The following is a 21,759-nucleotide window of genomic DNA, read 5'->3' on the forward strand; positions in this document are numbered from 1 at the left end:
AACCTACAAAAACAAATGCCTTTGCCTTTGTTTCCCACTTTGTTCTATTTTGATCTAGTATGCAGAGAAGGGCTCAACAACCAAACACTTTTAAATGGTTTAAAGAAGATACTTTACCCCTCCATAATTCCTGTACAGTCTTGCCATTAAACACTTTATGAGGGAAATGACTCCCTCTGCAAACAGTATTATTACATGCCTTTGTCCAGCATATTAAGCAGGAGAGAATCTAATATTGCCATCTCACAAACTGTTCTGTTAGTCCTTTCAACCAAACCATTCTTATCTAGACTATAGGGCACACTAATGTAATGTTATGTCACTTTCTCTTTGAGAAATGAATGAAACTCAATGCCATTGTCTGATCTAATAGCTTTGATTATTAAAGCAAGTCTATTTTCTACCCAAGTTTTAAATTCATGAATAAAACAAATTTTTGATCTTTATCTTTGAGAGACTAGCATAATGTCCTTCTGGAAAAATCAACCAATAGTGCATACAGAGTGGAGGAAAAGTTTATACCTCATGTTTTTTCAGTATATTTTCATCACACAGGATTTTTTTTTGTCTCTATATTTCAGTGAATAATGTGAACAGTCACCTGTCAACTTCTACAATATTTTGTATGGCATCTATGATTATGAAGAAATTCTTAGACATATCTGCCAAAACTCTCCATGAACACTGCTGTCTGTCTCTTCCACTCCTCCTGATCATGTGCCATATGCTCCTCTCTATTGTGTGGACAAGGATCTATGAAGATTGCATCCTGTAGTCTGGTCAAAGGTGCTCAATAGGGTTTAGGTCTGGCCTGTTTCTATGCCACTCATTCCAAACAACTGGGAATGTTCTCTTCAGAAATGCTATCATCTGTTTGGCTGTGTGAGGTGTTGCTCCATCTTGCATAAGAACAGATTTGTCTGGTGTAGGGAAGAGACCACTCTGGGCCACTTGAGCATAACCAGAAACAACCCTTTCCCAATAGTAATCGCCTCTGATAGACCTTTTTGCATCAGCTACATGCAGTTCAGTTTTTCCATAGCTGCAAATGCCAGCAGTGACCATTATCTTAATCTTTCCTTTGGTCTGTGGATTGGAGAAATTTCATCTGGTTTATTTTTATGGATTTGAGCATTTTGTTTTTTGGGCTTTTCTACTGGAAACTTGTTTGTAATCAAAATCTGGAACATTTTCCTCTTTCCTTGTTGGTTGACATTGCATAAACCATTAGACATTATTCTTTCACAAAATGCCTGATGATCAACAGTACTTTTTTCTGACAGCACTTGTTTTATTGTTTGGACACTTTTTCCTGAGGATGGTCCATGACAAAATATTTCACAGTTGTCCTAGTGAAGGTCTTCTGCCTTTTCTGGTAGCCATCTGAGAAATTAAGATATTTGGCAGCTCCACAAATAATTTTGCTAATTTTACCCTTTACCGAATGTCTGATTTTGTTTTTAGTGTTTGGTGCAAATTTTGCTGGTAGTCAAACTCTATTTGCTGTCCCTAACATTACCATCACCTCTATTAATCCAAAGTCTAGGTTTTTGGACCAACGCGACTGGTCGTATGCAATAATCACTCATCTGCCCAGAAATCCAGTGCTGCAGCTGCCAGTAGGTCATTTATGAGGGCATGCTACAAAGCAATGCCTCCAAATATTTTATGTGAAAACCCTTAAAGCTTTTTAAATAAAAGAAACGTTATTAACATTCTACATCTTCACTCTTCATGTCTACATATTTGCTGCTAGGTGTCTCCGAACTGTAGTGTGTAATATAGCGGTATGTAATGAAACTATGTTGCTGCATGAGAAACAGCTTGCTGTAATCAAGTTTTCAGTTTGGATATTCGTCCACACATAGAGCACCATCTCCTTCAGCATGACAATGCGAGATCCCACACGAACACTGCAACAATCTGGTGCCTTTGATTGACTGTCATGGATCATCCTCCATACGTCCTGACATTGCCCATTATGTTTCCAAAACTTAAAGAACACCTTCGAGGACTTAACTTTGATAGTGATGGTGTGGCGATGGCAGATGTGAGGTTGTGGCTTTGTCAACAAAGTTAAACATTCCACAATGATGGGATTAATAGACTGGGCTCTCATTGGAAGAAATATGTTCATCACTAGGGCGACTATGTTGAGAAACAAATGTGTCGGCTTTAAGAATAAAGATGTAAAAGTTAATGTTTATTTTTTTAAAAAAACTTGAAGAATTTTCACATAAAAAATTCGGAGACTAATTTTTAGCATGCCCTCATATGTATGACAATACATCCTCCATTGATTTGCCCAAATTAGGGGTAAGCAAACAGATGGTTGTTGAATTTAACATAGGAGCGGCTGTGTGGGATGAGGTTCTATCCACTCTCATAGCAACTAGCTCCATTGGTGTAGTTTTAATAACATCCATATATTAATGGATCCATTGATTTCTGAAAGCACTCCAATATGAGGCCACTTCCCACTATTATTTACAGTAAATGTTGATATCTTGTATTCTCCAGATCGTAGCTAGGGTTGTTGTACCCTTTGTTTAAATTAGTATGCAAGCATTCCTTGCATGTATGCACTGGCTTCTTCTTTTCCCAATTACAGCGTATATTCCTCCATTATGAAAATTGTTTTCACCATGTAAAAGAATGTTGTTTTTCATACTCATAACACATTAACTGCACTTAAAGAAGTAATTTATTTAGTTGGGAATGATTTAAGCCTGAATGATATATGTACTCTCTTTCTTAAAACCTGTGGAATAAAACTCTTCAGCAGAAACAGACATATCTTGGCATTATCTATATTAGGTGGAACTGTGGAGAAGCATTTTCTGGATTGAAAAAAATATGTTCCTGCTGCTTTAATATAACATTTCTGTTTAATACTTACATTAACTTTGTTGGAGTCAGTGTTAAGAATTTCTACATACTTTACAGGTAAGTAGTTAAAACTATAGGCAGGCAGTATAGTTTATAATCTTTTCTTGATCTGGATTGTCTGGAAATTATATTTGTACGCCACTCAACGTTTGTGTCTTCATATTTCCCCAGTAAACAAACTGCAGAACAATGTCAAACACACCATCTGTTCTGTACGTTATGCATTAGCTGAACCATATAGAAGTAATTGGCATAGAATAGAATCCTTGTGTTTTTGTACAGATAATATCACCTTACACGCAAAAACACCTACTTCAGGAGCAAATTTTAGTGGTGGTGTCTTTTCATTGTCAGATGTCATCCCAAATGTACAGTATATCCCACCCAGACAACTGTATAGAACAACTGAAGTAACAAATGCTATGTCAGAAGTTGTCCTAGCATGGAGGTTCACTACAATATGAAGGCATGCTGAAAATTGATGCCTCCTATTTTTTTTATTCTGTTGTCAGTGCTGATAGACATACTACATCTTTTGCATATTACTCAGTTGACTTTCCTGCTCCACTGATGCAAGTTATAATCCTCTGCCACTAGAGAGCTCTGAACATGGCAGTGTGCAACATCACTACGTCGGTGTGTGAGAAACAGTGCACAGTAATTGCGTTACTAAGTACAGGAGACGTTATCCTCACATGGAGCACCCTCTCCTTCAGCGTGTCGATGCTGGATCTCACACAAGTGCTGCGACATCTGTAAAATCTGACGCCTTGCGTCCACTGTCATCGAGCATCCTCGATACAGTCCTTATTGTTTCGGCACCATCCAATTTTCTGCTGCTTTCAAAACTTAAAGAACATTTTCGAGGACTTCACTTCGTTGGTAATGAAGCGGTGCAACCAGAGGTGAGGTTGTATCTCGCTCAACAGAGTCAAACACCTTATAGTAAAGGTATCAATAAACTGGTCCCTCATTGGAAGAAATGTGTTGGTCATTAGGGCGACTATGCTGAGAAATAAATATGTAGGCCCAAAGAATAAAGATGTGGAACGTTAATAAAGTTTCTTTTATTTAGAAAGCTTTAAGAGTTTTCACATCAAAATTTTGGAAGCTTTACTTTTCTTCAAGCCTTCACATACTATGTGATCAAAAGTATCCAGACACTCCCAAAAACATACGTTTTCCATATTAGGTGCATTGTGCTGTCACCTACTGTCAGTACTCCATATCAACGACCTCAGTAGGCATTAGACATCGTGCAAGAGCAGAATGGGGCGCTCCGCGGAGCTCATGGACTTCGAATGTGGTCAGGTGATTGGATGTAACTTGTGTCGTACGTCTGTACGTGAGATTTCCACACTCCTAAACATTCCTAGGACCACTGTTTCCGATGTGATAGTGAAGTGGAAACGTGAAGGGACATGAACAGCACAAAAGCGTACAAACCGACCTCGTCTGTTGACTGACAGAGATCGCCGACAGTTGAAGAGGGTCGTCATGTGTAATAGGCAGACATCTATCCATACCATCACACAGGAATTCCAAACTTCATCAGGATCCACTTTTGTACTATGACAGTTAGGCGAGAGATGAGAAAACTTGGATTTCATGGTCGAGCGCCTGCTCATAACCCAACATCACGCCGGTAAATGTCAAACGACGCCTCGCTTGATGTTAGGAACGTAAACATTGGACGATTGAACAGTGAGAAAATGTTGTGTGGAGTGACGAATCACGGTACATAATATGGTGATCCGATGGCAGGGCGTGCGTATGGGCAATGCCGGGTGGACGTCATCTGCCAGCATGTCTAGTGCCAACAGTAAAATTCGGAGGCGGTGGTGTTATGATGTGGTCGTGTTTTTCACGGAGGGGTCTTGCACCCCTTGCTTTTTCGCGTGGCACTGTCACAACACAGGCCTACATTGATGTTTTAAGCACCTTCTTGCTTCCTTCTGTTGAAGAGCAACTCGGGGATGGCGATTGCATCTTTCAACACAATCGAGCACCTGTTCGTAATGCACGGCTTATGGCGGAATGATTACACGACAATAACATTCCTGTAATGGACTGGCCTGCACAGAGTCCTCACCTGAATCCTATAGGACACCTCTGGGACGTTTTGGAACGCCGACTTTTAGCAGGCCTCACCGACCGACATCGATACCTCTCCTCAGTGCAGCACTCCGTGAAGAATTGGCTGCCATTGCCCGAGAAACCTTCTAGCACCTGATTTAACGTATGCTTGCGAGAGTGGAAGCTGCCATCAAAGCTAAGAGTGGGCCAACTCCATACTGAATTCCAGCATTACCGATGGAGGGCGCCACGAGCATGTACGTCATTTTCAGCCAGGTGTTCGGATACTTTTGATCATATAGTGCATATGGATGACTCTGATTTCTGTTTTATCAGATGCAAGACGAGTTTCTCGACAAAACGGAATGAACAATATAGACTTTGCTGCAAAGATCATTTTTATTTGCAATCAGTGTTCTGATTTTTATTTGCAATCAGTGATCTGTAACTATACTTGTGTGTTATGATAGGCAGCCTGTGTGTGTTTTGTGTGTATACTGTAACGCTCTGCCCGAAAAGAACATGTACTTAGGGGAAATTTAGTATTTTATGTACTGCATTCAAAGTGATTTGAAAGCCTTATTACATGTCAGCAATGACATGTTCTTTCTCGAGTAACAATTTATAGTCTTCTTTGGTGACAGTTACTTTGTCAAATACTGTACAACAGTTTAATTTGCACTTTCTACCTCAATGTCTCCCATTTCTAGTTTTTCAAAATAACTGCACTTAAAGCAGAATTTGTTTAACAGTATAGGGGTCTGTCCAAGATGCCCTCATTTGGTCCAGATCGTGCCAAGAAGGGTGCAGTGATGAGGGTCTGTTTATGCTTGAGAGTAGGGAGGAAATATAATAATATTATATTTACTGTTCAAAAACATGGAACTGTCTTCTCAGGGCGCTGGGAGCTTAGGCAGGTGGTGTGCTTACCCCGTCAGCAGTAGCAGGCACACATCTATCAGGCAGTGCTGCTGCGCATTGGATGCCTCCTGTGACAAGCTGTTACATCACAGCCAGCTGGTGCCCTCCAGTATTGTAGCTAATGCGGGCCATGCTGTACAGCATCTCTGCGAGGTGCTCTCCAAAGTGATTTCACTGACATCGAAGATGTGTATCTAAGGGACCTACCCTCCAGCCCAGCCTGAAGTACTCGTTGCCGTGCAGAACTCGACCCATTTCCTCTAGTTAAGAGGCAGAGGACGGCAGCAACAGTATCAACTGCAGGAATGGGCAAACAGCACCAATGGCTAACCCTCCAGTTGGCCAGCAGGTTGATGGCGGTCTCTGTACCCCATCAGTGATGAACAAGAAGCTGCCGCTGCAGTGTGCAGTGGCAGAGTCCCTCAAGTGATACGTGTGGCATCGTAGATGATCATAGACAATTAGGCATGCAGGTAGTCAACTGGCAGCCTCTCACCTCCACAGGACAGCTGCAACTAAAATCACCGATTAAGAAAGACGTAACATTTATGCTGACGCCTCCCATGCACTCTGCTGCAGCGTGGGTGATAATGACACCATATGCAATGGTTTTCCCGTTTGGTCAGGTCTCTTGGTGGCTTCAGATTTTCATAAATTCGTCTTTCAGACGTCGTTCCTGCTGAGTCAATGGCTGAATACTTACAACTGCCAGATTCCCTGTCGGCTTCTGTCTAGGGGTTCTTCAGACGACATTTGTTTGATGATTTTCTGAAGTTTCACAAGCACAAGTGGCTGGTATTGTCAAAGCTTCACCCTCCATTACTAGCGGTGGACTGGAATTGAGTTCGCGGCCACGTCCAATGGCTTTCCCGTTTTCATTATCACTACGGTTCTCCCCTTGCTTCCTTCAATGATTGCTCACTGCAGCACGGTAATCCAAGATCTATTCACTTTGAGGGTTTCTTCCTTCTTGTTGAAGCTATTGGCATGTTTCTGTAGCTTCCCTGAACAAGCAGATGTGATAACTCCTCTCTACAGCGAGAACTTTTGTGTCGGCGAATTTTACTATGTGGTCGGTCTCATACAGCCCATACTCCGCAACGGCCAATTTTTTTTACCTTCCCCAACCTGCAATGCCGTTTATGATCGGTGATCCTGATGTTGAGTGGCCGTCCAGTCATTCCAACATAGACTTTTCCACGTGTACATAGTATGTGATACCTTCCTGACACTGAAATTGAATCCCTCGCCTCCTTTGACGATCTGTGACACTGTTTTGTAAACGTTAGAGCCTCATCATCACCGCTCAAACATGTTGTATCTATGAAAGAATGGAACGAGCTTTTCTTCATGAGCGAATTCATGCAACACGAAGACACTTGGCAAGAAAGAATGAGGAACTTTTGGACATTTTCTATCAACTAAGTAGTAGCATGTTGCTCTAGACGATTGAGACAAGATCTACAACATCAGTCACAGGAGGATGCAAAAGGAACTTAACCATTGCACCGAGTGAAAGAAGAAAAAGTTTGCAAGATGCGGGAAGCAGATTGACAAAGCGAGTTCTGACATGTCATGCACAGTGGTCAATATCAGCGGACGACAACTGACCAAAGATGAACAGTCTACCCTTCAAAACGGAGGGAATTTCTCCATCATCCGGAGAGATATACCAATGCTGGATAATATTGCGAATACCGAAGTGGCTGTTCGGACCGTTCCTTGTGAATGGGCTGAGGAAATACACGCTGAACCCGGCAGGGTACTGGGCCGAGCAAAACCACCAGCTTGCAACATGAAGGTCAAGAGTGACAAGCTATCAAGAGACTTAACGTCGACAAGAGTATATTGGCATTACTTCCAGATAAGGGAAATGCAACCGTCGTAATGATGATTGAAGATTATGAGCAGAAGACCTGGGAGCTATTAGATCCGACCACATACAGAAACCTAAGCGTAGATCCAATGCAGCGGATCACACGGAGTACGAATCGGTTAATCAAGGCGTCTTCTCTCGCAGCGGACATACAGGGGAACCTGCGCAATACATAAGTTCTACCACTTGTCTGTACAGATTACCAAAGATCCATAAGAATAATGTTGCATTAAGACAGATTGTTGGCGCTCCTGGCTCATCGACATGTAAACTGGAGAAACTCTTGGCCTCTGCTCCAGCCGCAAGTGGGAATGAGTGACACACACATAAGGACTCGGGACACTTCACTGAGAGGCTGAAGAAACTAAAACTTGGACTAAACGAAATGGTGGTCAGCTTTGATGATCTTTCTTTGTTTACCAAAGTGCCACTCAGTGATTCTTTGCAATATTTCGATTCGATTTTCGCACAAGACATCACCTAGCTCTTTCATGCATGTCTCACCATGAGCTATATACTGTGGAATAGCAAATTCTATGAGCAGCAGTAAGGCATCGCCATGGGTAATTCACTCAGTCCACTTGTGGTTAAGTTCTTCATGGGACATTTCGAAGCAAAGGCACAGGACTTGGTGCCTTGTAAATCTAAGGTGTGGTACAGATAGACCGACGACACCTTTATTGTGTGGAGAAATATGAGGAGCAGCTCGGTGATTTTCTGAACAGTCTCCATACCAGCTAAAACTAACAGCTACCCTTTCTAGATATACTGGTCACCAGGGATGATGATCATGTGAAACACAGCGTGTCTCAAAAACCGACGCACACAGACCGATTCCTGCACAAACTGTCGGATCACCACCCGAGCACGAAAAGAGGCATAATTAATAAGCTCGTAACGTGCACAAGACGAATATGTGAGCCGTAGCATCTCAGACGCGAGATGCAACAGCTAGAAAGAGTCATGAGGAGCAGTAATTACTCCAGCAGTTGTGTAAGAAATGCCACAGAATCTAACACTCGACAAAGTGACACATCGGAGAAAGAAATGTCGGGTACGGCGTTTCTGCCGTACATTCCCAGAGTAAAGGACAGAATCGGCTGTGTATTTTGCAAACATGCAGTAAACCGAAATAGAAGATCAGGGAGTGCCTTAAGTTAGCAAAGTGGAAAAGGGACTCACTTGTAATGCTGCGAATACACCACATACTATATACGTGTGGAAAAGTCTTCGCATCCACGACATGCAAAAGGCTTCTTTAAAGGCTGACCAATCAAAACGATTGTACACACATCAAAAAAGTATTGCATCACCCCGGTTCCCAGAACTCCTGAAGATGGACGTTGAATGTTGATTTTGTATCACAGACACAGTCCCTTTGACTGTTCAGAGATGTCACTAAACCCGCGCAAACCTGTAAACAACCATGCATGAGCAACGTCTATTAGACGGAAGCGGTCCGACAGCCGATCAGTTCCAGTCATTCCATCAGGAAGGTGGTATACGGTCGTGTCTGCATTGTTACTTTGTGCCAGGAAGGGCTCTCAACAAGGAAAGTTTCCAGGCGTCTCGGAGTGAACTATAGCAATATTGTTTGGACATGAAGGAGATACAGAGAGACAGGAGCTGTCGATGACATGCCTCGCTCAGGCCGCCCAAGGGCTGCTAGTGCAGTGGATGACCGCTACCTACGGATTATGGCTCAGAGGAACCCTGACAGCAACGCCACCATGTTCAATAATGCAGGCACAGGACGTCGTGTTACGTCTCAAACTGTGCGCAACAGGCTGCATAATGCGCAATTTCACTCCCGACGTCCATGGCGAGGTCCATCTTTGCAACCACAACACTATGCAGCACGGCACAGATGGGCCAAACAACATGCCGAATGGACCGCTCAGATTTGACATCACGTTGTCTTCACCAATGAGTGTCGCATATGCCTTCAACCAGACAATCGTCAGAGATGTGTTTGGAGGCAACCCAGCCGGGCTGAACGCCTTAGACACTGTCCAGCGAGTGCAGCAAGGTGGAGGTTGCCTGCTGTTTTGGGTTGGTATTATGTGGGGCCGATATACGACGCTGGTGATCATGGAAGGCGCCGTAACAGCTGTACGATACGTGAATGCCATCCTCAGACCGATAGTTGTGCGACCATATCGGCAGCATATTGGCGAGGCATTCGTCTTCATGGACGACAATTCGCGTCCACATTGTGCACATCTTGTGAATGACTTCCTTCAGGATAGTGACATCGCTCGACTAGAGTGGCCAGCACGTTCTCCAGACATGAATACTATCGAACATGCCTGGGATAGATTGAAAAGGGCTGTTTATGGACGACGTGACCCACGAACTACGCTGAGGGATCTACGCCGAATCGCCGTTGAGGAGTGGGACCATCTGGGCCAACAGTGCCTTGATGAACATGTGGATAATATGCCACGATGAACAAAGGCATGCGTCAATGCAAAAGGACGTGCTACTGGGTATTAGAGGTACTGGTATGTACAGGAGTCTTTACCACCACCTCTGAAGGTCTCGCTGTATGATGGTACAACATGCAATGTATGGTTTTCATGAGCAACAAAAAGGGCGGAAATGATGTTCATATTGATCTCTGTTCCAATTTTCTGTACAGGTTCCAGAACTCTCGGAACCCAGGTGATGGAAAACTTTTTTTGATGTATGTATTTCCGTTTCTGTGTTCATAGTACGTAACTGCAAACGTTTTGTAGAAGACCACTGTACTTTCTGTATGACGATTCCGTCCCACGCAGTTTGCTTTTGGCAAATAAAAACAAATACGTCTCGACGCAGTATCGAACCCTCAAGCTCCTGCATACTGACACAAAACGCTATCCACTGCACCAGCTGCACAGATCTGAAGCTAATTGCGATAGACATATTCAACAAATGCCCGAAATATGCGCAGGGCGAAATTTTGTGAGAGACACTTTCCTATTGGTACAGTAGACGTGAGGAGTCGCTCTGCGTAGTTCGAGTGCGCGAATTTTTCTTCACCCTGTATAGGTACCGGTATACGCTACATACATTAAAATATTAAGCGTATGTATTAAGTTACGGTATAACCTATCTCCATTCCAAATTTCATCGAAATCCGTTCAGCCGTGTCAGCATGAAGGGGTAAAGGTACGTCCAGACGATGCCTCCTTTCTTATGAGCAATCACATATGCACGGGAAAAAAAGCGCAGGCGAAAGAAATTAGTGGAGAGGATGCACGTACGGATGAGCACTCTAGTGTCCACCACGTGGCCCCCTTGATGCAGCCGTCTGGTATGGATTCGTTTCTTTGCTCGGTAGTTTGCGCTGCGTTGATTGTGATAAAAAAAAGGTGCCGGAAAACTAAGTCACAGAGGTGACTATGAGTAAAAGTATCTGAATAACAGAGGTACTTTAGTGCGAGCTGTGCAAAATGACGGAGATGATTTGTTTCAAAATTTCAAAAGAATGTCACAGCAAGATTTTGATCTTTTGGTTATGCAGGCGAAACCATATCTCCAGGTAAGATACGGTTATGCGAAATTTTCTGTAGAGATGCAGCTGGGAGTAGCATTCCGTTACCTGCAACCGGCGATTCATATACTAGTTTGAGCTATTTATTTCGCGTCTCAAAATAAAGCATTTTAGTGTTTATTCCTGAAACTGCGAAGCATTTAAGGGTTATTCATAGTGATTATGTGAAGGTTAGTTAACTTTCATTAAATTTCTTATTTTATTAAGACATTGTTTCCACTGTTAACACACACACTTACAAAGTTTACTTGAACAGACGAGATAAATGAGTTCTCCTGAAGATTCGAGGTTATGCCAGTTGGTTTGTCAAGGGCGCTATGCTGCTGAGACTAAATCCATCTTGCTGCAAGTTTTTCTACATCGAGGTCTTGTTATTGAAATGAAAAGTAAAGTTAAAGGTGTCGTAATATGTAAATGATTTCTCTGATACGATTCATGGCACTAAATCCGCGTTCATAGTCATCTGTAGACATAGGTATAATTTCGACTGCTTTCACAAGTTCTTTCTCAGAAGCGGGAATGTGTTGGGGATTTTCTTTATAGATCGAAAATCTTTAACTAGTGACGCGCACATACTTTCACTTAATTTAGGATTCAGCTTATTTCTTATTCAAGGAACTGATGCGTCATCTTAAAACACACATTCATAATCAGCTGAAGAGCATGTTTCTGAATTCAACACGGCTGCATCCGAAAAGAAATCCAAGTCTTCAAAGTGGTTTTTTATATTGTCCACCTAAGACTAAAAAAGTTTCTTCTCAAATGTCTGAAGTTCATTACACTCATCACTAGATGATTCTTTAATTAATACGTCTTTGAATGTGTGATTTTTCTCTATCTCTTGCACTATCGCCCTCATTCGCAGCGAGTCATTTGTTTGCAGCGTTTCAAGAATTTTTATAGGCCTGTCAATTTCTTGTTTACCTTTAAGGACTGGCCGGCCGTGAGGCCGAGTGGTTCTAGGCGCTCAGTCCGGAACCGCGCGACTGCTACGGTCGCAGGTTCGAATCCTACCTCGGGCATGGATGTGTGTGCTGTCCTTAGGTTAGTTACGTTTAAGTCGTTCTAAGTTCTAGGAGACTGATGACCACAGATGTTAAGCCCCATAGTGCTCGGAGCCATTTGAACCATTTTTAAGGACTGAAAAATTTCTGTTACTAAAAAACCGCCTTGCAGGTATCGCAACACATGGTGTATCAACAGTGCTTGCACCTGACAAAGGCGTAGCCACTCTACTGCGTAATCATTTACATAAGGATTTAACTGTAGTAGACTGTACGAACCACAAAATGGAACTAACTGTCCATGGTGTTATAGATGATGTAGCATATGTATACCATATACAGTGTTTTTTTGATTCATTGTGTACTGTGTTTTCTCGAAGTCCTAGTTTAGCAAACATGTGATTCACCCAAAGAGCCGACACGTTTCCATTGATCGACGGTTGAATCCCAGTGATCCCGTGTCCACTGCAATAGAATTGATGATATCGTTGGGTCAACATGTAAACACGTAGGGATGGTCTGCTGCGGAGCTTCATGTTCAACAATGTACAGCATTATGCTCTTTCGGCAGAGATGCCACAGATTACCATATTCTGTGAGGAATCGTGCGCTTCCAACAATTTAACGCATAGTGGTAGTTTCACTGTCCTTCTAGCTCATTCTGTAGATGCTCACGACAGTAGCACGTTAACATTCGACCAGCTTCGCCGTTTTAGAGATACTCGTTCACAGGCTCTGCATAATAATAATTTGCCCTTTGTCAAAGTCGCTTATCTCAGTGTAATTCACCATCTGCAGCACATATCTTCACTAGTGTGACCCCCGTCCGTGTTTGCTCCTCTTAGATACTTTTGTTACCATGTCACGTACCCGCAACGGCACCAGGCGGCATCCAACGTCGTCGTGGGCAGTGGTCATAACGTTTCGGCTCATAAGCGTATGCAGTGCTTGGCCAGAAATGAACGTGGCAACTGGAAGCTCCAGATAGCTAAGTGTTTAGGAAAAAAATAGGATTTTTGGTGCGGGTCGCGTAGTTTCCAGGCAGCGCTTGGCGCAGCGAAGAGTGTAAACCTACAGAACGATAATCCGAGGGTGGTGGCGTTTTTTTCTTTTATTATGTTCAATTTTCACGTTACTTATACTGTAAATAAACCGAAATAATGCTGAATATATTGTGTTTATTAGTATTTTCATAAAAGCCATGAAAAGGAATGGCAAATGAAATTTAGGAATGCAAATAGATTTCTAGGAAGGGATTGCAAGATACTATAAAATTAGATTCTTTTTTTATTTTAAATCTGATGCTCTATGCGTGTAGGGGGATGATATTTATGGTAAAAAGAGGACTTATTGTTTGCATACTGCTTCCGGAGGCCAAAATTAAACTAACGAAAGTCTTGCATGGTTTGTCAGTGACGCTGACGACGAGACAAGCAGCGGGTAACGCCGCATATAAGCAGTCGCCAAATTACGTATTGGTGCTACTCAACTACGATATTATTGCACTTGTCTGTTATCGGAAACACACGGTGACGCCACAGCAAACAATTACAGTGATGCTGAAGGAAATCTCGTCGAAAGGTCAATGCTTTCAGGTCAGTTGTGCATATCTTCTCAAACCCGATCAAACGCTGACTGATCATAAGCCAACTGAAGCGTCCTTAGTCCTAGGTGCAGTAATGTTTTGGTCGACTAATATCACTGCTCACCAGCATTTTGTAGTACTCTCGTAAAGGTCACACTGTTGTCTAAAGAGGGAAGAGCGAATATATATTATTTCATCATTGATGTTGGAGAACATCCTTGAACATGGAACTTGGGTGTGAGGAATATTTAAATAAACTGCAGAAAATTAAAACGTGGGAGACAGACATTTCTGTGTTGTCACCGGACTTCATAGGCAAAGGGACATCACATAAATAGACAGCTGGTGAATGTGATAACAACAATGATTAATAAATTGGACACGTGCCATATTTTCATTTTTATTAAACGATTAAGCCTACGAAATATAATTCATTTAAATGAAATGTTGAGCACGGTGACCTCATCTTTTAACAACTTCTGTAGTTGTCTCTCTCTGCTCATAAATTAGTCTGAAAATTTGTCACGAATCCCGTTCACATTTCTTTCCACTTGCGTGGCGCCTTTTGACACTTAGTCTTCTCCACAAGTAGTCAAAGTGACTACAAATCTGTATCCATCTCGATCTCTCTGCAAAACACAGGATTATATTTTTATAATAACTTCTGCAATTTCTGGACACACATTCAATCGCCGATTACAAATTTTTCTGCTTGTAAGAAAGGATGCTGAAAGTAAAGTCAATGTATCTCCTATCTCTGCACGGGCAGACCCGGAATTGATTGCCATTAGCTGCCATTTTTTTCCATAGCGTACGTACTGATTCCCATAAGCTATCAACAGTGCCGTAATACGTCCCTTCCCACTTCACACAGACTAAGGAGTGTCTACATGTAACAAGTATGGTTATAAAGGCTTTGCTTTTTGATATTCTCAAAATGTAATTACAGCACAAGCGAAGTTGCAGTTGTCAAGCATAAGTAATAAAATTATGTACTTGGGAGAAACTTGTAGCAGAAGTCATCCAGATGTTCAGTGTTAAGTTTGTGGAACATTAGGTCTTCGACGAAGCAATCTTCGATTTGGTCAGGGGGCAGGAGGGGCAGTCCAAACAAAGTTTTCAGAAGTTTTCCGATTTCAGATTCCTTGAATTTAAAATCATTTGATAATCCAAATGACTGAATATTTCTCCATCATGTCTGCCCGAGATAAATTCTGCAACGCTTTATACTCGTTTGGGTCCAGACGTAAACAACTGTCTGGTGTAGTGCCGTCTCAAAGTCAACGTGTTAATGTCTAGATTGGTGTTACTTTCAATTAAAGACAAAACGTCTTTATATGTTTCATACTTTTTTTTGGAAGCAAAATAATACCAATGGGAACCAGTTTTTTCATTTGCCCAGTGAATTATAAGTATTTGGTGGAACAGCTGAGGGCAACTGTTGAAGGTCCCATCTATAAATGTTGCTCTCAAATATTTCAGAAAATTCAGATTGCTTTGGTATGAGAAATCCTCAATATTCTTTCCAGAGTCGTTCACAAAAAAAAAAAAAAAATCCTCCCCTGTTTGTATCGAATACATTTCTTGCCAGTGCTTCACGTAATTCTGGTAAGTTATTGGGCAGTTCTGGAAGTTTGCGTGATCGAGAAGCATTAATATTTTTCCTTATGCGAACCAAATCGTGAGATCTAAGAGTATCAGTATCACCATTAGCTAACTCAAGGGGTATACGTTTGCAAGGCAGCTCACACAAATTTTCTTCAGCATTTCTCTGTACAACACTATTGACACTCTGAACATTATATCACACCCCCTCGTACACTTGTATCTATTTGCGAGTCACTTATGGAAACGGAACTTATAACCGTCTGTCATCAACAGTGTCTTGCCCTTTTCGCACTAAGTTGACACAAAGTCATGGGATAGCGATATGCACATATTCAGCTGACGCTAGTATCGCGTGTACAAGGTATAAAAGGGCAGCGCATTGACGGAGGCGTCATTTGTACTCAAGCGATTCACGTGAATAGGTTTCCGACGCTATTACCGCCACACGACGGGTATTAACAGACTTTGAACACGGAGCTGTAGTTGGAGCTAGACGCATGCGACGTTTCATTTCGGAAATCGTTAGAGAGTTCAATATTCCGAGGTTCACAGTGTCAAGAGTATGCTGAGAACAGTAAATTTCAGGTATTACCTCTCACCGCGGACAACGCAATGGCTGACGTCCTTCACTTAACGACCTAGGGTAGCAGCGTTTGCGTAGAGCTGTCAGTGCTAACAGACAAGAAACACTGCGTGAAATAACCAAAAACATTAGTGTGGGACCTGCGACAATGGGATCTCTTAGGTCAGTGCGGCGAAATTTGGCGTTAATGGGCCTTGGCAGCGGATTATAGATACGAGTGCCTTTGCTAACAGCTTGATAACGCTTCCAGCGCCTCTACTGTGCTCGTAACCACATCGTTCGGATCCTTGACGACTAGAAAACCGTGGTCTAGTCAGATGAGTCCCGATCTCAGTTGGTAAAAGCTCATGGTATGGTTCGATTGTGGCGCAGACCCCAGGAAGCCATGGACCTTAGTTGTCAATAAGACACTGTGCAATCTGGTGGTGGCTCCGTAAGGATGTGGGTTGTGCTTACATGGAATGGACTGGGTTCTCTGGTCCAACTTAACCGATCACTGACTGGAAATGGTTATGTTCGGCTACCTGGAGACCATTTGCAGCCATTCATGGACTTCATTTTTATGTATTGACAATGCGCCATGTCATCGGGCCACAGCTGTTCGCAATTGGTCTGAAGATCATCCTGGACAATTCGATCGAATGATTTGGTCACCCAGAACATCTGACATGAATGTCATCGAACCTTTACGGGACATAATAGAGAGGTCAGTCTGCACCGGCAACATTTCCTCAATTATGGGCGGCTATAGAGACAGATTGGCTCCTTGTTTCTGCAGAGACTTTCAACGACTTGTTTGACCCATGCCCGTCGAGTTGCAGCGCCACACCATTGGAAAGATGGTCCGACACGATATCGGGAGATATCCCATGACTTTAGTTACCTCCACCGCTCATGCACAGTGCAGTGATTGACCTATCTGAGTGGCGGAGAAGTGGATCAGCGAAGCGCCGTCAGGGCTCAACATGCCGAAAGTGGAAATCAAGTCGTCCACTATTTGACCGCAGGGGGACGCACAGATGCAGAGACGGTATTTGAAAAACTTTCTTTTTGTTTTATTCGAAATTACCTGAGCACGGACGCAGTGAAAATCACGACATACCGAAACCCTCATCACCAACGATTGGAAAAAGGAAAGTAAGCAGAGCCTTCATACAGGCCTCTAGCTTTGAGGAAATACAATTTCATTTTCAATTCGCTTTTTATAAAACAATGAGTTCCTTAACACTGTGGAATTCGATTATCTTCAATATACATCATCGTCAATGAACATGAATCTTTAGTGTGAATCACACATGGCTAGCAACAAAATGGAGGAAACGTTTTAGTTGTAGTAAAGCGACTCCATGTCAGCTGGCTTTGTGACACGTATATGTTTAACACCTGTAGCCGCAGTTGTGGAAATTGGCAGTCTCTTTGAGTAATCCTTTCATTGTCTTCCTTCTAGGCAAGGATGCTCCAAGAACTTTTTTCGGATTTAGTCTTTGAGGCTTCTTTGTTCGGTGAGAGAAGTAAAAGAAATGCATCTCCCACGAAAATCGGCGGCGCGGCGCTAGCGACAGAGTCGGCAGCGACGCAGAGCAACAACAAAGGAGCCGCTTCCACATCCGTGGAGCGGCGCCGTGTCCTGTAAAGCTGGCTGACGTAGCTCAGGCGGCCGGAACCATGCGTTGCTGTCTGAAGTTATCACCCGGTGCCGCTTTCGGCTGTTCATCCCATACGGCGTTTCCTACCCTCTCTGCACAAAACTTGAGTACGGAATATGAGTGTCTTCAGCATCAGACTTACTTAATGAAGGGCTTGTTATAAATATGAATCAAAAGTCTGTAGAAGCCTGTCACTCTTATCAAGAATCTGTTATGTATATTTATGTGTAAAATAAAGATTTTACCACAGCAGCTTTCAGTGCAAATTAATAATTGGCTGAGTGAGGCGTAGTGCGCTCAACCTTGGGAGTCGTTGCACGCCTTGCGCCCGCCTGTGCTGACACGACGACAAAATACTGTAAACCAATCATAATAGTCTTTCCTTGAAGGTGATTGACTATCAAAATTTCTTTATTTCTTTATTTACTTATTGGCCTCTGGGTACCAAAAGTCGAACGAAGGGGTTCAAGACACTGTTGCTGAATAAGGCTTCTACGAGAATCGTAAAAGATCACCCAACGACAGCATTCACTTGAAATTTGTTCACAACACTATGTTTCAAATACTCATTGTAAACAAACTACACGGCTAGTTTCTGAGCAGTCATTGTTTCAACAACAACAAATGACTCATTTTAAAACAATATTAATGTAAGATCTGAATAGCCCCATCTCGTGGCCGTTTGACGATCCTCGCAGCTCCTGTATTAACGACTGTCAGCGACAGATCAGCACCGTCTCGATCTTCTTTTCGAGAATTCCTCTTCCCGCGATCTTCTGTAAAGACTTAGCGCTGCAGCTATTCCTTCAGTCATTTTATGTCCGCTTCCATTATCTTTTCTTCTTCTGCTGTCTTTCTTGCTAGCGATCTGAAACACATAATAAAGTTACATCTGCATCTACATATATGCCCTGAAAGCCACCATACGCTCCTTCCTTTTCCACACGCAAGTAGGTCGAGGAAAAAACGGCTATCTATATGCCCCCGTATGAATCTTTAGAGTGAATCACACAGACTAGCAACAAAATAGAGAAAACGTTTTAGTTGTAGTAAAGCGACTCCATGTCAGCTGTCTTGGTACACGTATATATTTAACATCTGTAGCCGCAGTTGTGTTTCGTGCTCATGGTCCTTAAGCGAAATGTACGTTGGTGGCAATAGGGTCGTCCTGCAGTCAACTTCAAATGTCGGTTCCCTAATTTCTCTCAATAGCGTATCGCGAAGAGAACGTTGGCTCCCCTCCAGAGAGTCCCATTTGAGTTCTCGAAGCAACTCCGTAATACTTGCGTGTTGCCCGAACCTACCGGTAACAAATCTAGCAGCCCGACTCTGAATAGCTTCGACCTTTTCCTTTAACCTTAGATGGTGAGAACCCGTAACACTTGAGCAGCACACAAGAATGGGTCGCACTGGTTCTCTGTACGTGGTGACCTTTATAGATGAACGAAAGTTACCTAAGATTCTCACAGTAAAGCGAAGTCGACCTTTCGGCTTCTCTACAACCTTCCTTACATGCTCGTTCCATTTCATATCGCTTAGTAAAGTTTTGCTTAGATATATAATCGGTGTGATTGCGTCAAATAGCACACTACTAATGCTGCATTCGAACATTACGGGATTGTTTTTCCTATTTAGCTGAATTAATTTACTTTTTTACATTAAGAGCAAGCTGCCATTCATCCCAGCAACTAGAATTTAGTCTAAGCCATCTTGTGTCCTCCTGTAACATTACGAGTCAAGACAGCTGTAACGGAACTTGAATAGCGTAAAGTTATCTTTAAAAAAGCACGCCGCGTGATTTGTTATGATTTGGTCGGTCATAATAGTAGTAACATGCTTTTGAATACAATTAAAATATAACGGCGATACCTGTTTAGCGTTATTGGAAATAATATGTAATAAATTAATGAGTAAGGTAGCCGATCCTATAAGAAGAGGTAAAATTGGGCAGATTAAGGTGTTTTGCTTTATATCGACTAAGCCGATGATACGGCGTCTTTTTTTTCCGTTTACTCTTAGAAGAAAAAAAAGAAAACCAGTAACGAAGTGCTAATTGTGCGTTGTGAAAAATATAGGGGCGAATTTTAAATAGCTACAGTGTATAATCAGACTAACAAATGGACATTCAGTTACGCGAAATAGCGGACAGTGAAGTGTGGTCATTAAATTGAGTACACCTACAGGGCGGTCAATTCCAGGATAAGTCTATTCGCGTCTCACGAGGCACGCGGTATTGAGACCGGTTTTTTTTTATATCACGGAGAGCGGGCTTCAATTTATAAAAAGGAGAAAAGCTGTATCATTATCATTGACTGTTGGTGTTATGCAACCAAAACTGTTCATCAAAGGGTTTCGGTGAATGAGTGGTGAATGCGAAATGAAACTGTGAACGAAGTTATGTTAAATAAAGCAGAAGAGACAAGACAGTTTGGTCGTATCTGTTATTATTCCATAAACCGTAACATGTACTCTCGTTGTACGAAGCCTTTATAGACGATCGTATGACAATTTGCTTTGAAGGGAACTCGTTACGAGTTAAGTTTTGGGGACCTGGTCAACAGGGGATAGTTCGTAGATCTTAACTGCTGCAGCTATTCTGGAATCAGGTGCTACCGTGACCGTTGTGTGTTGTCTATGGCTTAAGGTCATCATATCTCATGCTCTAAGATCGACGCGCCTTTCCTCTTGGTATAACGGTGTCTCACGGTAACCACGACAACGCCGACGGCGAAGGAAGATACGGTAGACTCCTACAGTTACTCAATGGCGATACCTTCCCGTACACCACAGGGTCATCAGAAAACAGCCACAGATTGCTGTTCACTATGCCCGTCAAATCAGTTATGTATATAGAGAATAATAATCACACTTCCCTGTGGCACTTTTGACGATACCCTTGTCTCTGATGAACATTCGGTGTCGAGGACAATGCACTGGGTTCTTTTATTTAAGGAGCCTTCACAGGAAATCATGTGAGAAAAGGGCAAGCTGAGATTTGCACGTGCTGATATGTGGACAGAAGCTTTTCCGTATCAGGAAAATTTATTGTATTCGAACTCAGAATGTGTTCAAAATTTATGAAGTAAACCGATGTTAAGCATATTGGACTGTAATTTTTCGGATCAGTTCTTTTAACTTACATTAGTCTGTAACTATGGTGTGCTGAGAAGTAAAGCCATCAAGTTTTTATGTGAAAACCCGTAAAGCTTTTTAAATAAAACAAACGTTATTAACTTTCTGCATCTTTATGCTTCACCACTATATTTGTTTCTCAAATAGTCACCCTGTTAACGAACACATTTCTCCCAACGAGAGTCCGGTTTGTTACTGCCACCACTGTAGCATGTTTGATTTTGTTGACTGAACCACGACCTCACCTCTAGTTGCACCGCTTCATCACTATGAAGGTTAAGTCCTTGAAGAAGCTCTTTAAATTTTGGAAACGGATGAGAATAACACTGGACCAAGTCGGGACTGTATGGAGGATGATCGATGACAGTGAAACCCAGGCATCGCATTTTTGCAGATGTCGCACCGTTCGTGTGTGGTGTGGCATTGCCATGCTGCAGGGGAGGGTGCTCCATGTGTCCATGTGTGGACGGATTCGTCGAATTCGAAACTCGATTATAACAATCTGCATCTCACGCGCCGAAATAGTTACGTTTCAAACCGCCATAGTACAGGCTACAATTCGGAGCCCTCTAGCGGCAGAGGGCTACAAATATGTAGACATGAAGAATAAAGATGTAGGATGTTAATAAAGTTTGCTTTATGTAAAAAGCTTTAAGAGTTTTCACATTCAAAATTCGTAGGCATTACTTTTCAGCACGCCCTCGTACAAGAGCTTGTTACTCCGCCAGCAAGTGTGGCCATCTGATGATGTGACGCTGCACCTTGTTGTCCAGGTTGTGGATGTATCGTGTCCGTGCCGTCTTATATTTCTCGTTGAAGTCACAGGCCGAAATGAGAGAAAATCAACCTCCACTGAAATATAATATGACATAAGCCAATTTTTTACATATTGAGGTTTCCT

This window comes from Schistocerca piceifrons, chromosome X, assembly GCF_021461385.2.
Source record: "Schistocerca piceifrons isolate TAMUIC-IGC-003096 chromosome X, iqSchPice1.1, whole genome shotgun sequence".
In the NCBI taxonomy this organism is placed as follows: Eukaryota; Metazoa; Arthropoda; class Insecta; order Orthoptera; family Acrididae; genus Schistocerca; species Schistocerca piceifrons.